The following is a 21,480-nucleotide window of genomic DNA, read 5'->3' as shown; positions in this document are numbered from 1 at the left end:
AGGTTCTCCCTAATTTTATGTGGTGTAAGGTATGTTCTATGTGTACAATTGAATTGTATGTATTTGAGGTGTGTACTACGGGAGACCTTATGTGGGTATTCTAGCATCAGACCCATTCAGAATCCGGCAGATCCTGACCCAACTCGGTGTTTCATCGGGTATGAAGGGCAGCCAGTGGTTTCTGACCTTGTGCGTTAAGCGCCCTTTCAAACCAGGTAACGAGATGGTCTTCCGACCCTATTGTCAAAAATAAAATAAGGACATCATAAGGTGGGGGTTCCAAAGCTCCTGTTCCCCTTTAGTCCCGGAACACTGGTGTAAGTGGCTCATACATGAGGAACTGGCTAGAGGGCAATCTGTGGGCAGCATGTGAAACCTTAAAATCTGAATCTCTCATTTTCTTAATTTAGCTGTGCTTCATTCATACTCACCTTTGATCTGTTTTCAGCCTGATTCTGTCCCTGACGCTACCTGCATAAACATTAGGTCACAACGCTAAAGTTGAGACATTGTAGGCTGCGTAAACATGCAGAGTCAGCTTGCTCGAAGGTTTTCAGGCAATAGTTAATCCTTAAGTAAAGTCTATTCAGAATAGCACATTTTGTTGTTCAGCCTTAAAACGTAGATATTGCACAAAACACCGAGGGTGTCAGATTCTTGCCTTAGCTCATTTGTGTGTTCTTTCCAAATTTCTATTTACCTCTGGGCGTTCCTTGTTTGTGATCTTCCCTATAAAAACCAATGCAGCCATTGTTCAAGTGTGCTCCTTTCCTTGAGTAACTCCAAGGTGCTCGTTGGATGGAGACCCATTCTGAATGCTTAATAAATTACCTATGGTTTGTACTTCGCTCCACTGTTGATTCCTCCTTACTTGATAAGAACCCGTGGCAAAGTGGTGATCCCTGCACCAGCAGGTGATTAATTAATCTGCTCCACAAATTGGCGCTCAAACGTGGGTCTCCATCAAGCGCTTGCAGTCGGACCAGGGCAGGAGATCAGGTTGGTAAGACGAACTTCGCTGAGGAAGCACCCCACCTGATGAGTTAGTGTTGCTCGTGGTCCAAGGTGATTTTTCTGCTCTCCAACTCTGATCTTCCTGGCGGCTGCTAGCCTTGACTGGGGCCTTCGGTTGGTGATATTCTTTGGATCAGGGAGGATCGACAGGTGGGAGGCGAAGACTACGCATGAGGTAAATCTGTATTGAACCGGTTCATTTGGTTAGGATTTGTTTGGTATTTTCTTGACTTGATATTCGTCTTGACTTGGTATTTGTTTGGTAATCTGTTCGGAATTGGTACTCCGTTCGGAATCTGGTTGGATTTTTGAAACCTAGGATCTGTTTGGTATTTTGAAACTTAGACTCTGTTTTGGAACTTGCTATTTGTTTTTGCTAACATTTTTTCTTACAGGTAATGTGAGAATATTTTTTATTTCTCTCTGTTTATAAGTTTCTTTTTAAATCTTATATAACATGCCTGTGATTAGCACTCTGTGGAAGTTTTGTTGTTGCTGTTGCGATAAGCAGAGCATTTTGGAAGCAAGTTAGCCAGCACCACCAGAAGGTATGGCAAATTTTGAGATGTACATCAAATATGGTTTTTGTTCCATCATGTATAAATGCATTTTGGAACAAATATACAAAAGAGGATCCCCAGCTACAATGGCCATTAGAGGGAACCATGGACCCTCACAAACTCGAGTATTTAGAGAAACGATTGTTTTTAAAGAAAGTTGGGCCAGCTATGTTTGACAGTTTGCGCATGTGGAGAAAAGAAGTGAGGGAGCGGCAGCTCAAGGCAGAGGAGGTACAAAGGAAACAGGAAAGGAAAACAGAGTATCAGAAGTATAAGGAGTTGATGGATAAGGAAGTTCAGGAGAAAAAGTAATGTTTAGATAGTGAGCATAGATTATTAATATCTAAGGAATATATAGTTAGACCAACTAGCAGTTCAGGTCCACCAAGAAGATGTGGATTCAGATATTGATAGGTTGTTGATAGAACGACCCCCACCCCCATATGTACCTTTAACACCTCTTCCCCCTGCATCATTGAATGCTGTTCCCTTTGTACCCCCGGTTCCACCTCCTTTGCCTGCGGTTGTTCAGCCCCTTATTTTTCAACCAGTACCGGTACACTCTTTACCCTCTCCAACCCAAGCCACTGCACCCCCATCCCAAGCTTCTGCGCCTCCACCTCAGGCCACTGCACTTCAAATGTCTAATGATTCTGTACTTTCTGCATCTGTTCTAACCCCTCGAGTTCTTCTCTCTACTGTACCTCAGTTTCGTCAGGATGCGATGAGAGTGATGGTATTAAATTGGTTAAGTGATTTAGAAATATAAGTAGAAGACATGATAAACCAGATTCAGGATTTTTCTGAAGGTGAGCTTATTTGTCTTATAAATAAGCTCTCTGATCAACTTATGGTTCAATGGGAGATGACTACAGGGCGAAATGGCCCGGATGATGTTGGAGCAATTAATAGACAGTGTCAGATAGGGGCCTTCCCTGTAGATAGAATTAATAATGCTATTGCAATGATAATGGGATAATTTAATGAACTCTCTTCCTCTCCTTGGGCCCGATTCACAGAATTAACTTAAGACAAAATCCTAAACTTACTACTTTTGGTATTCACAGAATGCACTTACTACTTTTGGTATTCACAGAATGCACTTACTACTTTCGGTATTCACAGAATGGATTTACGACTACTAACTTTACGTCCGCACTCGGGCCTGAAATTCCGGCCCGGAGGCGGGGCTTCCGGACCAGAGGCGGGGCTTCCGGGCCGGAGGCGGAGCTTCCGGCCCGGAGGTGGAGATTTTGGCCATGGCTAAATCTCCGCCACTGGCCGGAATCCCCACCTCCGGGCCGGAAGCTCCGCCTCCGGCCCAGAAGCCCCACCTCTGGCCCGGAAGCTCCACCTCCGGGCCGGAAGCTCCGCCCCCGGGCCGGAATTTCCGGCCCGAGTGCGGACGTAAAGTTAGTAGTCGTAAATCCATTCTGTGAATACCAAAAGTAGTAAGTGCATTCTGTGAATACCAAAAGTAGTAAGTGCATTCTGTGAATACCAAAAGTAGTAAGATTAGGATTTTGTCTTAAGTTAATTCTGTTATTCGGCCCCTTGAATAAAGACCTATGAGGGAAGCTGCGCCAAAGTTCATTCCTGGAAGAGGGAATGAGGATAATGATGACCCAAATAGACCTAATGCTAGAGCCCATTTTTTATACAATTGGATATATACGCCCTGGAAAAGGATGGATGTACTTACTTTAAAAGCCTCCTTACCAGACATAAGGAAAAATCCTAGGGGATTTTATGATCATGTATAGGCAGCCATTGATTCCTGTATCATGACTTTAGCAGATATCGATATTTTTTTTTTTGGTATGATCCTGCCACCAGATATGTGGTGACTTACCTGGAAACAGGATCATGCTGTTGATGTGGGAGGAGATTGGACTGCCATTATAGCAGCTGATAGAGATAGGAAACTTGGTCAGAAACCTAGTCAGCTCATTCTGGATCTACCATGGTAACATACTTACTTATATAAAAACGATGGATCCAGCTAGGAAAATAGATTGGGCACTCCTTACTGCTTGTAAACAGAAACAGGGAGAGGCCGTCCTTGATTTCTTTACTCGCTTTGAGGAAATGTCCTCTAATGTATGTGATAGCCCTATTCTTCTTGTCCATAAAAGGGGGATGAAATACAGGATAAAAGTTTATCAATTTGTCGGGTGTGGCACGCGGCAAACGCGGCGATGGGGTGGAAGGATCGGTTGACCCGGGCGACGCCGCTGTATGCATCTGAGCGGCTGGGCGCCCTGTGGACCTCGAAGGGCTTTGAGAAGTGGGACATGATAGGCATCAGCAAGGTGGGCGATCTCTGGACGAGGGGGGGATTCAAAACATTCGATGTGCTGCAGACTGAATTCCAGTTGCAGGACAGGGAGTACTTTCGATATATCCAGGTCCGTCACGCGTATTCCCGGATGTTGCCTCCATCCCGGAGTACTCCCCTCTGGAAGATAGAGTGCTAGATGGGCATGTACCGGACGGCACGATTTCATTGATTTACAAAAAGCTCATCAATGATCGCTCGGGACTGCTGACTAGCCTTCGTGAGGCGTGGGTGGCCGATGGATTGGAGCTGGATGACGAGGACTGGGTGTCTGCGGTGGCCTCCCCGAAAGAGGTGGCCATACCGGCTCGCCTTCGCTTCGTCCAGCTCAAGATACTCCATAGGGTCTATGTTACGGGGCCAGGTCTGATGCGTATGGGCTATGCCGTGGACGGGTTGTGTAAGCGTGGGTGTGGTTCTTCAGGGACCTTCCTCCATATTTTGTGGGAATGCCCGGAGGTGGCGCGATTCTGGCGTGGTGTGCATGCGGTGTTGCAGGCGGTCACGCATGTGACGCTGCTTCCCGAGGCGAGGAGATGTCTGCTAAATGTGTGGGAGCCGACTGACTACTCAGTGCCGCAGACGTGGTGGGTGACTCTGGGATATATGGTGGCCAAGCGTGATATTGCGCAATTGTGGGGCTCCCAGAGGTTGCCAACAGTCTAGGCGTGGAAGGACAACATGGATTGGTGTATGTTTCGGGAAAAGGTAGTGTATGTTGCGAGAGGTAAGCCTGGGAAATGGGTGAAAGTGTGGGGCCCCTGGAACACCTACCGTGGCGGAATTTGTACCCCGCCGCTGACGCCTGATCTGGCACTGGCCCCGTCTCCTTAGTCTGCTTGTCGCCTTGGTTCTGGGCATTGAGTTCACTTTGTCTCTGTCCCGACCTATCCCCCCCCCGTGGATCGGTAGGGTCCTCCCCAGGGGAGCTCATGCTGCTGCTTTGACTTTTGGCTGCCTTGTGGATTTGTTTTTCGTTTCTTATATAAAATGAAACCGCCATGTGGGGGGTCCGGACAGTGTGGCCGCCAGCGCTTCTTTCAACTCCTGTGACCTCTCTCCCGCCGCAGCGTGTGTTTACTGATTGTATTCTATGCTCTTACTGTTTGCTAGCGGCCGGCCTGAAGGATGTAGGCCCATCTTTGTATATCTTTTGGATTCTGTAATAAACGGTTTCAAAAAAAAAAAAAAAAAAAAAAAGTTTATCAATTTGTGATTGATTTGAGAGAAAAGTAACAAGATAGTAGTCCCTCTATATCCTGTTGTTTCTCAGATAAAAAGTTAATACACCTATGGGATTTTCTGACATTCCCGTTCAAAGCCCTATTTCACAACAACTGAATGTTAGTACAAGGGTCTCCAACATTTTCTGTGACAAAAGTTACTAGTAATGTAAAATGAGCACCCCATCCAAGAGTATCAGCAGTGATCACATTGGTGTATTAGGCAGGGTTTTCAGCAGTAATTAAAAAAAAGCAAGGCTTTGACAATTTAAACTGAAGAGCTGCATGTGTAATGCATGCAAACCATAGCTACAATACCCCTTGCACCAAGGTATAACAAGCATTGGCATAGCCAATAGGTCTCGCCTTTGAGACCTTATAAGTGCTTAGCTATGCAACAGTTGCATAACTAAATACTTATAAGGTTCCAAAAGCGAGACCTATTGGCTATGCTAAGCGGCCGTGTGGCCGCGAAAGTAAAAGTGATCACGATCAAACTTCAAAGCGGCCGTGCAGCAGCGAAAGTGAAAGTAATCGTGGTAAAGCGCGGCGCGCGTGCCCGGGCACATGCACTGTAGCTCTAGGCTGGTCTGGTAGCACTTTTTGGAGCCCTCTCAATAAGTCTCGCCAGACCAGCGCATGCGCTGGGTCAGGCGAGACCTAAATATGAATAATGCAAAAAAGTACCACACATGCTGGTAACTTTGAAATAACCTCTTTGCGAGACTGCAATGAAACTTGAAAATCCACTGATTAGACCTGGCATAAAGTCGGTTTCTATGTGGCATAAAAACATGCACCATAAAGTCGACGGCATTGACTTCGGCCAGGGGACAATTAAGGTGCTACAGAAGAGGCTCAACAAAACTTTTTACCATCGTAGGAAACAAGGTTAGTTTTCCAAGGAGGACCTGAAAGTACATTCTTCAATAATATACTACTAAAATCTTTTAACTAACATTTTACACCTATACATTCCTTCTCTCCAATATCTTTGTTTCAAATACTATGAATATTTTGCTTTTACTAGGCACCAGTGCTTAATTTGTGCCGGTTTTGTTTATGCTCGGCATGGTACTTAATTGTAACACAGGCTCTTACTTAGAGGAATCCACCATATGGTGGCCCTGTTTAGTTCTATATGAAGCACATCATTTTAACTATCAGATGAACATAAAAAAAACAAATTCCAGGCTATTTTTACTACTTTGGGTGGGCTGGAATTGTTCAAACTGTCATGCTTATAGTAGTGATATGTTTAGTAGGGAGAGTTTACAATGGCATTTAAAAGCAATTGCAGTTCCAGCCGGTGGTGCAACCTGCAGTGGCCTCCTGAGCAATAACTTGGGTTGTGGCACTTGCTTGAATACAAATTAAGCACTGCTAGGAACGCATGACCCCTCGCGGGCAGGAGGTGTGCAGTCAAATGGCTATAACGTATTTTCATGCCATTCCTGCACTTTATAATTGTAATGGCGGCATTTCAGCTCCAAAGAACTCAGCTCAGTATTTTACTCATTAGGCTCTAAACATCTTTTATAATTTACGATCTTTTCATACAGGAAAAACAGCGACTTCACAAGCTGTGCCAAAGTGAACATAACTGCATGATAACGAAAACCTATGGGATTAAGGCATTTCTTGAAAGAATGTGTGTGGAACAGGAGCAAAGAAGCGAGGCAGACCCAGTTTACAGCTTGTCAATAAATAAGCCAGCCTATTCATACATACATTTGCACCGCAAAGTTGAACAGAGCATGTGTGTTTCGACACTGCCTTGCATCCAATTAGTTAATTCATACACAATGGGCACCAGTGAGCAGATGATGGGGGCTTCGACACGGCCCAGCAAGCCCCAGTCACTATATAAACACGGTGCCGCAAAACAATCTAAGATTTATTGTACTGACACAGTTTGCAAGCCCTCGTCATTGCAGGCAAATAAACAGCAGCAGCAGGAACAGAAAATGCGTACTTCCACACAATTCCAGTCATTGCACTAAGGGAAGAACAAGCGTTGGCCGCGCGCGAGCGGCCGGAGACGCAATATGTGGTGGGGGAGGGGGAGAAGCGGGAGTTGTGTGTGCGCGTGCGTCATCGTGATCGCTCTGAAAGCGAAACTGATCGCGATCGCGATGACGCATGAGTTTTCAAAGTGCTGCTGGCGGCCGGCTTCGCGCGTGCACGATCGTGTGAACGCAAGCATTAGGCCAGCCAGCAGCACTTTGAAAAGCCCACATACAAAATGTCTCTCCGAGCCAGCGCCCATGCGCTGGGCTCAGCGAGACCTAAAAATGAGTAATAAACATCTCCAACTGAAATAATAGTTTTAAACACATTTTTAAAATGTTACCTATTTTCTCTGTAGGCATCAGTTTATGAGTTGTGAAAATATAAAAGAGATGTTGTTTTGAATGCCTGAGTTTTATTTTGTAAAATACAGGTTGGACCGTACACTGGTAAGCTACTCCTTGGAGACATAGCAATAAGCAGAAGGTTTGAAACAAGTTACAGTGAAATTATTGCATCACCTACTATCCTTGGGACATATAGTATCTCTTTTTCAATAAAAGTATTATCAACAGAAGATTACCTATTTAGGTCTCTCGTGTCAAAGGGGGGGTGAGACAATACACCAACATAGGATATAATTGGTGCAGAACTTGCAGAAACCACTGACTCAATCTAATATCTATGCGTTTATTACCAAATTTTTCATGAATTACAAACCCCCTGCTTGCCTTAACATTAAAGCACGTATGCATGCCGTTTTCTTTGGACTAATCAGTGTGAAGCTGTCTTTTTGCAATTTAGAAATGCTTTATGTAATGCTCCTGCTTTAGGTAAAACTTGATTATTACTAAATTTTTGCATGTAAAATATAGTTGCAACTTGGCACGGTCCCATGTAAGAAGGAATAGGTCATGTGCATATTTCTCCTCCACATTGGACCCCACTTCGATAAAGAAATCTGAAATGTATATTTAAGGTCACAATTTGAACAGTTATAGTACCACATTTAGTGGATATCTAAAAAATTATTCAGACCCAGCACCTGACCAGTGCAAAATTAACAGGGTATGATATGATACTTTTTGCTCCAAAACATCACTCTGAAATGCTGTAACATTTTGAATCCACCCACTGTACTACCCCTCTTGGAGTCCCAACAAGATGATGATTGCATATTTTATTACTGAGAAGGAGACTAAGGGACGGGTAGACCTGACAGATACCCTTATATCTGATCCACCAGGGGAACTGTCCGTAGATGGTGCATGTTACAAACTACCTGATGGCTCTAGTACAGCGGCTTATATAGTTACTCCCTTGAAATCTGCGGTTGAGTTATGTAAAATACAACAAATGTCAATGCAATCTGTGAAGCTGACAGCTTTGACTAGAGCTTGTGAATTAAGTAAAGATTTGACTGTAAATATCAATATATATACCTTTGGAGATGCCCCCTCATTCGGATGACTTTGAAAAGAAAAAAGAAAAAAAGAGGTTTTATTTTATTTTGCATGGTGATAAGATACAGTATGGGGAATGAACAGTAAAGATACTGGATACCTTGATGTTACCAAAAAGAGTTGCTATTGTTAAATATTTTGTCCACAAGAAAATTATAGATGAGGTAATACAGGGAAAAACTTTTGCCAATGAAACAGCTTAACGATCAGCCTATTTAGAGTATAGTTTAATGTATATTGTAGGGACAGTTAGATGGACACCAGAAGTGACTATATTTTATCAAACTCTAGATTTTATTAGGGAAGTACAGGAAGAAGCTACAGAGGAACAGAAGGAACAATGTAAAAAATATAGGTGCCAGGATGCAACAGGATGTTGGATAGAGCTGTCAGGAAAGCAAAGATGAATGCTTCCAAATTATTATGTGAATGTTATTGTTACCATGGCCCACAGTTCAGCCCATATCAATACTAAAGGAATAGTGGCCATGTCAGATCATGTATGGTTCAATAATCTGATTCCCAGGGTGGCAGAGTTCTATGTCAAGAAGTGCATGATGTGCCATACTTATAGCACAGGAAAAGGTACCCCGTTTCAACAGGATATTTTGCACCCCCAGATCTGTCCTTTGAAGGTCTTGCAACCAGTTGAGGTGGTTATGGGGAGGTCAGCAAATGTATAGGGTGTACCAAGATCAAGGACAATCTGACATTGAATTTACCATTCTTGTTGATTACTGTGTTGACTGAAGATCTGCATTTGATCTATTCACAGGTGAAGGCCAGTCTCTCTCTCAGTCTCAAAGGTCCAGGTCACAAGCTGAGGCCTAGAGACGGTGTCTTTACCCAACAGTTTCAGAGGCCAGTGCAAGTTCTCTTCACCACCCAGACTGCTGTTAAGCGCACAGGGCACAGACACCAGCTCCATGCCAGTGATGTGGAGAAAGTAAGCGCCACTTCCTTTGCCATATGATAACAAGAGGAATACCTGAATATGATCAGATCTCTCAGCAAGTGCCTTTTGGAGATGCTGAGCTTTTAAAACATGGTGAAGTGGTGTCATTGGAATAATAACTTGCTGTCATCATGCATGACCCAGATGAACAGATTCTATTTGAACATCCTGACATTGTTCAGCCCTGATACAAAGTGTGGCCAAGGGCCGAAAAGAACTATAGACTTTGATTGAAGAAACTATCTCTGGAGAGATGGCAACCCATGCCGGTGGTCAAGACCGCCAACGTCCGGCCCAGTACATAAGCTTGCCAGTGAGGCTTTGAAGCAAAAGACACTTGGGACTTAATGCTCTCTAATAGTGTAGTGAGGAAATTTTGGGAGAATTGAGACTACATTGCTCTGTTTCTGGCTGATCGTTACGCTACTCTTTGTTACCTTGGCAATCAAACAACAAATACTACAGTAAGAGGAAGGAAGGTTAAGAAACATACAGGTTGGATATAAAAGATCAGTATAGGGAATAGTGTTAGGTGTTCTTCTGAAAAAGGTATTTGTATATAGAATACGTTGAAATAGGTAGAGTTGTCGGTCATTAAGGCCCTTTAGGAAGGTGTTTTTGACCTATTATAATAGAAGTACTTGCCCCGAATGCCCCTGCTAAAAGCCGACAGTTTTGGATTAGAAAGAGAAAAATAGGGATATTTGTATGTTTTCTATTGTTAGTATTGGGATTTTTCTTTGGGTCTGTTTTTGAGGCTTAAAACATATTACCCTGTTCATAGCCTAGTGCCCCCTTCTTCTACCGCATCTGAACATTATCACTTCACCTTGTCCTCTCTTAAGGATTCACACTGTCAAATACATAAAACGCCCTTAATGTTAATTGAGCCACACAAAAGCTTCATCAAATAACTGTAGAATTACACCAGGAAAAAGGAACATGGATTTGGTCAGAATGGTTTTGAGTTATTGTTTCTGCTTGGGGCTGGACATAATTAAAGGGAATAGTGAATATAGGAGCCATCTTTCTCACTTGCTGTTGCTGCATTCAGCATGCCCCTGTGACATATACAGCTTATATAGCTACCTGTAACAGTATCAAGCCTTCCCCAATTAATGTTCATGAATTAACTAGAGAAATGATGGTACAACTTGAAATTGATGAAATAATGAAAATTGATATATGTGCCTTCCTTATGGATTCAGCACAGCTGAAAAGGAAGGACTGTGAAACCTTAAAATCTGAATCTCTCATTTTCTTAATTTAGCTGTGCTTCATTCATACTCACCTTTGATCTGTTTTCAGCCTGATTCTCTCCTTGACGCTACCTGCATAAACATTAGGTCACAAAGCTAAAGTTGAGACATTGTAGGCTGCGTAAACATGCAGAGTCAGCTTGCTCCAAGGCTTTCAGGCAATAGTTAATCCTTAAGTAAAGTCTATTCAGAATAGCACATTTTGTTGTTCAGCCTTAAAACTTAGAAATTGCACAAAACACCGAGGCTGTCAGATTCTTGCCTTAGCTCATTTGTGTGTTCTTTCCAAAGTTCTATTTACCTCTGGGCGTTCCTTGTTTGTGATCTTCCCTATAAAAACCAATGTAGCCATTGTTCAAGTGTGCTCCTTTCCTTGAGTAACTCCATGGTGCTCGTTGGATGGAGACCCATTCTGAATGCTTAATAAATTACCTATGGTTTGCACTTCGCTCCACTGTTGATTCCTCCTTACTTGATAAGAACCCGTGGCAAAGTGGTGATCCCTGCACCAGCAGGTTATTAATTAATCTGCTCCACAAGCAGTCAGATCTGCCTAGGGAACAATGGCGCCCGCCTGGAAGCAATCACTTTTGGTAATCACCCCCACCTCAATGCAAACAGTCATTTGACTGGCCATGGATAAAAAGGACAATGGTTCCCCATTCCTTGTATGGTAATCCTACAAACAGGAGTTCGGGGGCATAAACAATATTGGTCTTCAGTCACCTATTAGAGCCCTGCCAACAAGGTAGCACCACTGAGAGGAGCCACTCCTTGCCAGATCCATCTAACCATTTGGTGACACACTGGAGTTGTGCTGCCATGAAATACAACTCTAAGTCTGGGGATCCCAGTCCCCCTTCAGAGGTGTGCAGCAGAGTATGTCAATGGCAACCTTGTGGCGTCCACCATCACAGACCAAATCTCTAAGTAGGGAATCTAACTGAGTAAAACAAAGCCACAGTAAGTGAGGTAGCATGACCATCGTAGGGAGCGCTTTGTGCGCCATAAGAGGCAGTTTTAGTGACCTCAAAATCAGCACACAGGACATGAGTGAATGCATCACATCCCCCAGGTTGCCTTCCTGCAGATCATCCTGTTCATGAATGTATGTGATGCCCAGGCAATATCGAGGGGACACACAGCTGGTCTGGGGGTACCTCAAACCACAGGAAATATCCAGGTTCAGGCTCGATTAACCCGAAGGCCATAGTAGGACCCATGTTCCTCAAAGAGACTTAATGTGGGAACAGTATCGCCTTCCCCATTCTGCATGTAGATGAGAAAATAACGAGCGTAGAGAGATATGACGTGCTCCCTTCTGTCTGTCATAATCCCCTTGACCTGACCAAGTGTTCAAAACCATTGTGGCAACAGTTCTATGGCAAGCGCGAAAATGAGAGACAACAGAAGGCAACCCTGCCTTGTGCCCCTATAAATATCATATTGGTCCGAGATTGGGTGGCCTGTCTTGACACGGGCTGTAGGCCTTGCATACAGCAGACTCACCCAACGGACTCAACCCACTCCCAGCCCCATGTGAACCATAACAGCTTCAAGGACGTCCCACTGCACAGTGTCGAATGCCTTCTCTACGTCCACTGATGTCAGAGTACACAGATTATGTAATCATGGCCTGTAGGTTGGACTGCACCATACAATGGTATATGGTGTTATAAAGCCGCCGAAGATTCATGAAGGTGTTCCGTGCCGGGATAACCCCGTTTTGGTTTGTATGGATCAAGTCCTGCATATGTGGTAGGAGTCTGACAGCCAAAGTCTTGCTTGGAATTTTAAAGTACATATTGAGCATAGACAATGGGTGGAAGGCTGCAGTCGACACAACTGGAGGGGATGATTTTGGTAATGGAACAACCAGAGCTTCCCTGGTTGAGTCTGGAAGCAACCCCTTTGACAGTGCCTACGCATAGAGCTCCTCCAGCCTCGGTGCCAATATCCTAGCATATGTTGTGTAAAACTCCGCTGGTAGCCCATCTGGCAAAGGGACTTACAGCCATCCATACTTTGATGGTGCTTGCAATTTCTTAGGTTAAAATTGGTCCCCCCGGACCTCCCGATGCAGCTGGAGGGAGACACAGATGGTCAAGGCCATCGAGCCATGCACCAGCGGCCCTAGAGGGGTCCACCTCCGACAGGCCATAAAGGAGACATAATAGTCCAAAAATGCTGCGTTAATGTCTTAAGGCGTAAAGAGAGTGGCACCAGTCTGAGTCAGCCGCCTTGTGATGGGGGTGCCCCTACCCTACCTTCGGACTAGTGAGGCCAACAGTCTTTCCGAACAACCCTCTTGTTCGTGGGCTCTACTGATATACTCTGTATAATTATGGCAGTGGAGATGCTTCAAAGCTACATTATATTGATCCCTAGCTTCAAGCAACTGATGAGAAGCAGTTCGATCTACCCTCAGTGTATTATTCAGTGCATGTAGCGTGCTGTCAAAGCGCGTGAGGTCGTAGTCAAAGTGACGACGAATTCCTACAGTCTGGCTTAAAATGTGCCACTGCACCACCACCTTGAGAGCATCCCACTCCATCTGACAGCATGAGGCCATGCCCTGGTTCGTGGTTCAATAGTGTGGAATGGTCTCTCACAAGTTCTTCCGAAAGGGGACATCAGAGAGAGCTGAGGTGTGCAAGCGCCAAATATAGTATCGCGGGTTGAGCATCAGCCGGTCAGAATAATAATAAAAGTGGGCTATGACCAGAAAGAGTCCATCCTAGATATTGCGAATGTGTGACATAGTGGCACAGGCTTCGGCAGCAAACAGAGCGGTCTATCCTTGTAAGCACTTGGTACTTATTAGAGTAGAAGGAATCGTCCCCAACTGTGGTGCACCAAACATCCACTAATTCCCAATGTGCCAACCAATCCCGGAAGCCCTCGGCCGTCCTATAGGCAAGGGCCACTGGCAACGGAAGGGTAGAGCAGTCAAGAGCGATGCCCAACACCCTGTTGAAGTCACCCCCAAGCAGCAATGCACCCCCAGCCAACTTCCCAAGCTGGGTTAAAAGTGACTCGAGGAAGGGGACATGATCTTGATTAGGTGTATAAATGCTTCCTAGCACCACCTGACGTCCCCACAGCCTCCCCTCCACAAACACATGGCCCCCTTCCTAATCAATCTTAACAGTTGTGTACCTTCAGATGAGTTTGTTCGGAGCAAAGGCTGAATATGTTTTGGCGTGCACCTGGCTGCGCCAATGGTGCCGTAACCCATCTGCTTCTGCACTTGTGAGATGCATCTCCTGCAGCATAGCTATTTGCACACCATGCCTCCTTAGGTACGCATAAATTGTGTGGCAGTTCATCACTGAGTCTGTCCTCCTAATGTTCCATGTCATGAAAGTGATATTATGTTGTGTAGCAGGCATGGAAGCACAGATAACATGACCATGTGTTTGCCAACAGCGCAATCCCAGCCCCCAAAGCCAGCATCCATCACACATCATACATTCTCCTCCTGAGAGAGTATAAAAGTCCAACAGTTGACCCAACTCCTCAGCCCCAAAGCAGCGCAGCAACAGCTTGCCACCCCGCCCTATGAAACAAAAGTGCAAGTAGCATGAATATCCATCATTCTGGCACTCGTGGAAGGCTAGTGTGGGGTAGGCTTCTAAGGAAAATACGAGTGCCAGATGCACCAGTCAACCCCGGCCCCAACATGAAGAGTCATCGCCCCAGTGAGAGGCCGTCGCAGACGTAAAAAGAAAGACGCATGCCCCAGATCAGGCCCCCCCCCTCCCAGTGTCAACTATCCAAGGCAACACAACATCAGACATGCAACATGCCAGGGAGGAACATTTAAGAAGGGCATCTGTAGAGCAAGGAGTCACCTTCCAGGGGGGAGTCACCCTCAAAGTCAGGGCAATCTTTGTCAGAATCCCCAGAGTGGTGGATCAAGGCTGAGCTGACCTCAGATTTAGATGGGTGAGCAACTGTAATCTCTGCTGTTGCCTGCAGGGATGCTTGCTTATTTCTATCTGCCTGAGTCTTGGGAGGTTTCTGCAGAGCACTATGTTGGGAGGCATACCGAGTATGACACTTGCACCTTCTCTGTCTGTCAGCGCCCTGTGTTCCTGCTGTCAGGTCACCACCTCAGGCACAATAGGTTTCCAGCCATGCCCAGGCTTCATTCTGAGCAAGGCAAAAGTGAGAAGTCCCATCCAACAGTTTTGCCAGAAAAAGAAGTGAGTTGCGAAATCCCTCCTCTCTAAACGTTCTCTTTACCTCTAAGAAATAAGCCAGTTTGGCCTGCACAGCAGCGGTGAAGTCAGGGAACATGGGCACATGGTCGTTGCCCACTCGGAATGGGCCCTCAGTATTTGCTCACTGCAGCAGGGTGCCCCTGTCCTCATAATGTAACAACTTAGTGACACACTGTAGTTGTTGGCCTGGGGGTCTGAGCATGGACTCTGTGGGCATGTTCTAGGGCAAAGAATTGGGTGAACTGAGAGGGAGCCACTTCAGTACGCAGCCAGTTCTCAAGGTAGGTTACCATATCTGGTCCTACAGAACCCTCCGGGAGTTGGACTATCCGGACATTGTTGCATCTGTTGTGCCCCTCTATATCTTCCATGTGGTACTCAAGTCTGTTCACACGGTCTGATAAGTCTGTCATTTGCACTATCAGTGTCCACTGTGCTGGCTGCAGGACCTGTATAGCCGCCTCAGAGTCGTTGACCTTGTCTGCTAGTTTATGATGATCAGCCCGCAACAGGACAAGCTTCTCCTACACCGTTCCAATCTCCTATTGGATTGTAGTTTTGGAGTCCTCGATGGCCCCAAGTATCTTATCTGGTGTCATTTGCAGGGAACGCGTGAGGGGACCCAGATGAGCCTCTGTGTCCTGCAGGTCAGAGGGCTCATCCGGCATAGTTTGCTGAGTACTGGCGGCCTTAACTTTACTCATCTCTCAGTTGTGGACTACAGCCTGTCACAAGCTCAGGAACCAGGCAAGCCTGCACTGAGCCACATTCCAGATAAGACATTCAGACCAGGTGCTCGAGATTCCCCCAGGCTCCATAGCTCCGCAGCCAGGGTGCCAGGCAAAACAACCATATGCTGTATACCAGTGCACCGCGCTATAGTCCAAGACTTTTGAGTTGAACTGGGCAGGACTCAGAGTCCAACACTGGCCCTCAGGCTGTGGAGTGAGCAGGCATAATCACTTCTGAGGTCCTCACCTCCGCTGGGAGAGTTGCAATGCCAGAGCAAGAGGGGCCCCCACGAGACTCCCAGTGTGCCAAATGCGGAGCAGAAGCAATAATTATAGGCATATCCCCAATAAGGGCCATCATGTCCAACTACCAAGAACTTCGAGTCACAGGCGAGGGATACTATCACCCCCCGGGATATAGAGCAGGAATTGTGCCTTTAGGGGCCAGTGGTATACGTTCCCAACCCGCAGAAGTTCCCAGATGTGTGTTATGTGGCACATTCCACTTCCTCCTAGAGCAAAAGGACAGGTTGTTGAAGCACACAAAGGTTCAGCCAGTGGCATTCCACATATCCGTGGGGGCCCCGTCGAGGAATAAGGTCCACTCAGCCCACAGTGTGCAATAATTTGAGGTTGTCCCCAACTGTAGCAGCCCTGTTTACTGCAGCCAAGATCAGTGAAATAGCCGGGTGGTAACATCCAGACATGAAGAGTGTCTGACGGTGCGATAGCCGTCTAGGCTCCCGGCTGCCTGCGGAGGCCTTTCACAAGCACTGTTGAATTAATGGATGCAAATGGTGCCAGGGCCCCCCGCTACTCCAAAAGACTCAGCAGCCAGGTGACAGATGCCTGGAGCACGGCCAACATGTAAACAGAGGGAAAAAAGTGGGGTCTGAATGATCTGCTAAGCAATGCCCATTGGTCTGCCGATTGTTCAGGCCCCAGTCATAGTTCACAGGTACTCCGTGGACCGCAGCTGGTCAGTCCTGTAGAAGGGCCGCTTCAGGTCTCTAGCACACAGGAAGCTCTCCCGACACAAGCCCCGTCTGTCCCGTGCAGTCCATTTGCCCGGCCAGAGCCCGTGGGCCCCCAGATGGCTCTGGCCCATCTGTGCACAGAGATCGGTAGCAGGCTGCCCTGGCAGACCCGTCTGTATTCAGGTGCTTTTGACCCTCAGGGGCACATCAACCAGACCTGACGTCAACCTAGCAAGTAGCGCCTTGGTGGGGAGGCATAAGCTATCTCCCCTGAGGCATCACTGTAGCTGATGGTACCTTCAGGCAGACGATAGACACAGGATTACAAAGGGCCGGCACGGAGCTCGGGAAGTACGTGGCCGCCATGTTGGGCAGCGTAACCACGCTCCCGGAGTGGCACCACTTGGCAGTATAGGCTCACAGATGCCAGAGTCCAGCTGCAGATGCAAGTTTGTTGGAGACCTGTCGTGTCCCTCAGGCTTCATATCAGGAGGCTAGCCAACTGCCCTTGTAGTCACTTTAGGTTCAAGTGATGCAGGTCCAGTCCTTTTCACCCAGGCAAGAGGGCAATAGGCAGCAGGTCAGCACAGCAGGGCAGCAGTTCCTTCAGAACAGCTGTCCAGCAGAGTGACATCCTTGTAGCAGCACAGCAGCCCTTCTTCCTGGCAGAGTATCCACAGCTCCAAGATCGTACTGAAGAGTTGGTGACTGAGGTCCAGTATTTACACCCAGCGGTGCCTTATAAGTGGGAAGAAGCTTCTAGACACATGACTTTGAAATGCACAGGTGTCCTGCCTTCTTGGCCCTGGATCCAGAATAACTGCAGAGGGTACGTGGTCCTTTGGGTGGAGACACATCACAGCCTATCCAAGTGTAAGTGGGACAGGCCCGTATATTTATTCACAGATTTTAAACGCGCACAGATAAGTAATTTGCTTGTCCTTGATTTTCAAATCTTGAAAATTGAATAGATGCAGCTAGACCCTTGGTATTTACAAATTTTCTAAAAGTGGCATTTTCAGGATTGTCATTTAAAATCCGACTTCAGCATATGTGTGGTTTTTAGGTCTCGGCTAGCGAAGGCTGCGCTTGCGCAGTCTCGGTTGGCGAGATTTAACGTTTTTCAGTAGTGGGGCTTGAACCCGCCCTCTTCTCCATTGGCTGGCTTCCTAAACGGAGGCCAGCCATTGGAGGAGAAGGGCGTCTGTCTATTTAAGCCCCGTCTTTTTCGGATTCGGGGGCGTGTTTTTTAGTTTCTTTCTCTCCTCTGGAATGTAAACATTCCAGCCAATGGGAAGAGGAGAGAAAGAAAAACACGCCCCTGAATCCGAAAATGACGCTGCGTTTCTCTGAGGCATTTTTGCTTGACCTTGGAGAAAGATGGTTACAAAGTCCGTGAGCTACCTTCGCACCACGGGTCACCCACTCTTGCCCTCGCCCTCACTCACCGTCAGGGTGTCGTCGATGAACAGCGGGATCTGTCGCTTCTCGAATGGGAACTCCTCCACGCCGTCCCTGCAGACTGCGACCAGGCGCGCCATCTCTCCTGCTTATTGCTGCGACTGCTGTTACTGCTGCTACTTCCAGCTCCACAGCTTCGGTCTGAAAACAGGATGGAACCAAACAGAACTGTCGTGCATAAACTGCTGCTCATCCGTTGGCAAGGCCCCTGCCTGGTTCACAGCACAATCTCCATCTTGGAACGGGAATACGTGTGGTTCCTGCGAGATCGCCTTCCGCGTTCCATGAAGACGAGTATTTGTTACGTAACTGGCTCTGTGGCATCCATGATGCAACGGGAAAACGTACATAACGAAACAGCAGTGTCATACCAGTTACAAAGGCTAGCTCGCCATCTTGTTCAATAGGTCGGTAACCTGTGCTGGCCAAAAACACAGGTTGCCCCCGCCTGGCAGAGACAAGACACACTGCCGACTGATAAACACAAACCGGCCGGGGAAGGAGTACTGTAGGCAGCTACCATCACTGTCCATCCCTGAGGTTTCCCGTCAGTGCCCCTTTTCCCCCAGAACAGACCACGGTGCACTCCGATTCCCCTAGTTGATTTACTGTGTGCTGCGGTATGCTGACAGTGTTATGCCTGCGCCGGGACCGCTCGGAACTCACCTTCTCACTGGACGTGGATCCGGACTTCGAACTCCAGCACTTCCGGGCTTTATGCGAGCTAGAGAGTGGCGTGCCGTCCCGAGAAAGCACGGCGAGTCGGATTTAGAGAATTAGGGTCAGGGCGGTAAATTAGAGAATTGGGTAATCAAACGGCCTCAATCTGTCACGTGAGAGGAAGGGGATCCTGTTCCTAATGTTTGTTGGTTGCTTTTCAGTGTAGTATTAAGTGTGTCAAAGATCCTAATGCAAATAAGGATATGTTGCTTCTTTGTTGTGTAGCTTAAGATAGTCGTCATTGTGGTGTAGCTGGCCCCTGTACACCTGGCACATATTGCCACTAATGATAGGTGCGCCCCTTTCAGCGTGCACAGATTTCCGGTAATCTTGGAGTTGGAGCAAGGTATTGCGAGTTCTAGTCATAAGGCATCTGATTAACGGAACTGCCTTAAAAAGGTGAGATCAGTTGAGCTTTGACCATTTTAGCACGTCAGCAGCAGTAACTCCGAGCGCAGACCCTGTGTGCCAGGAACTGGGGTGGTCTGTTACGGTCTAAATAGAGGTTATTGAATTGCTAAAGCTCGACAAGGTTTGTTTGCTTATCCTACATTTTCTTCATTCGAACGGTGGGAAAGGCACTGTTAAAATTCAGGGGATTACTTTATTTTTAGCGACAGAAACCATGTGAATAAATGCATGCGATGAAAAATCCCTATTCAAACTTGTTTAATTTCTCAGCATGTCATTGAAATGTACTTGTTTATCCAAAACTACAAAGCTTTGCTCATAAACCAATCCAAACATACACCAGAAAATGTAGTGTACTTCCGTAGGCCGGTCCTACCGAAGGAATATGTGTGGTGTGTATATATATATAATTTGGGGGTGGGAAATTTACAAGTAAGGGTTCACCAATCCCACATAGGCAGGTGTTTGTGCACTCTTCTTTTTAGGCCCTGGTCACCTAAAACCGGCGCTTTTACATAGAGCCGTTTGTTATTAAGCGTTTATGTAGATTGTCAGCCGTCGACTATTTAAAACGTGACACCATGTGGTGGCTTCTTTGGCTTGCCTGCTTGCAGCTGAGTAATCGGTGACGTTTGACTCTTCCTTCCCTCTCGGTGGTGGTTCAAACAGCAAATGGCAGGGGCAACTCCTTGCATAGAATGCCTCCCAATTACCTATTGTGCTTTTTTTGCAAATGTACAATGGCTAAAAGTTAGAGGTACTTTTATTTTGATTCTTGCTATGGTGAGAGGTGTCACTTGATCTATTGTTATCCTCTGCATGGAAGAGGTACTGTTTGCCTGCTCCCTGGTTTACAGGCCACTTTCGAAAGTTGTCGTTTTTGCTATTCTTTCAGCCCTTAAGAGTTTCTGGTGTTGCATTTTCTCTTTATCCAGTGAGAAGGCAGTTTTTTTCCCTTTATTTGCTGTACCCTTAGCTGTCCATGGGCGTGAGGAAGGCGACGCTTTTTGGGGACAAATTTGTTCTCCACTAAGGTTGAACTTTGGTGCCGTACCCACTCTTTGGGAGATAGGCTTTAGTCTTCAATGATTGTAGTACCCTTGGTCAGGTTGCTATTACTAACCTAACCTTACATTGATGGTATATGGAAAATGTGTGCAGTGTCCTTATATCTAAAAATCAGTGGCAGAAGCATATAAGAGTCTGGATTGAATGCAGAGTGTGGGAAATATGGGAGGAGTGAAAGTCACTAGGTTCATGCAGTGAAATATAACACGAGCTTTGCTTTCTTTATAGAAACCAATAAGGTATATCAAGTAATACGGTTTTCCATGTACAAGTATTTCGATTATTGAAATATGGCCTAATCTATTTACATATACCTCAAAATAAAAAAAATAAAGGGATTGTCATATTGGAACAGATTGTTTTGCACTGAATGAACATTAAAAAGAATATGTAATTTGTTACAAGGTTTCATAAATCATCTCCAATAGATATCAACTTCACTAAGAGTCTTAATCTTTACTTAAACATGTTGATTGCATTAAAGGTATTGTCCAGAATCTGTACATTCCGAATTTTTTCCTGCTAAGGGGTGCAAACCGGAAGCGAGCCAAGAATACAGCCTGCTCCCTATTGAGTTTAGGACAATCTTATTGCAGCTTTAAATTTTTAGGCGCTGCCTGAAAGACCAACTAAAATTAGTTTAAAACTTCCAGCAGAAAAAGGAAGCGCCCAGTTTCATGCTATTTAAAGTTCCATTCTTATGGCTTCTAGAGGAGTTGATTAAATTAGGCACAGAAAAGGTGATAATGACCAGTGTCTGTTTTGACACATTTTAAATAACAGCTCAGTTATGTTGTGTTGCTAAAGATGTAGGGTTCTGCCAGATAACATTTCTTAATAGAAGAGTCATATTAGAGGGGCTTTTCAACCGAAGTTCTACTTAAGATGATTACTGAATCAGCCATCAGTGCCAGTGGCATTAGAAGCCCTAACATGCTTTGCTATTCTGCTACATTAGTTATAATAAGATCACTGGAACCAGTAATGTTTATGAATTCACAAAGTCCTTCAGGTTTATTCATTTATTGTGTAGGTTGACTACACATTACTGTTGTTTATAGAAC

This window comes from Triturus cristatus, chromosome 2_1 (assembly GCF_964204655.1).
Source record: "Triturus cristatus chromosome 2_1, aTriCri1.1, whole genome shotgun sequence".
NCBI lineage: Eukaryota > Metazoa > Chordata > Amphibia > Caudata > Salamandridae > Triturus > Triturus cristatus.
The sequence above is the reverse complement of the archived record's forward strand: the minus strand, read 5'-3'. Positions refer to the sequence as shown.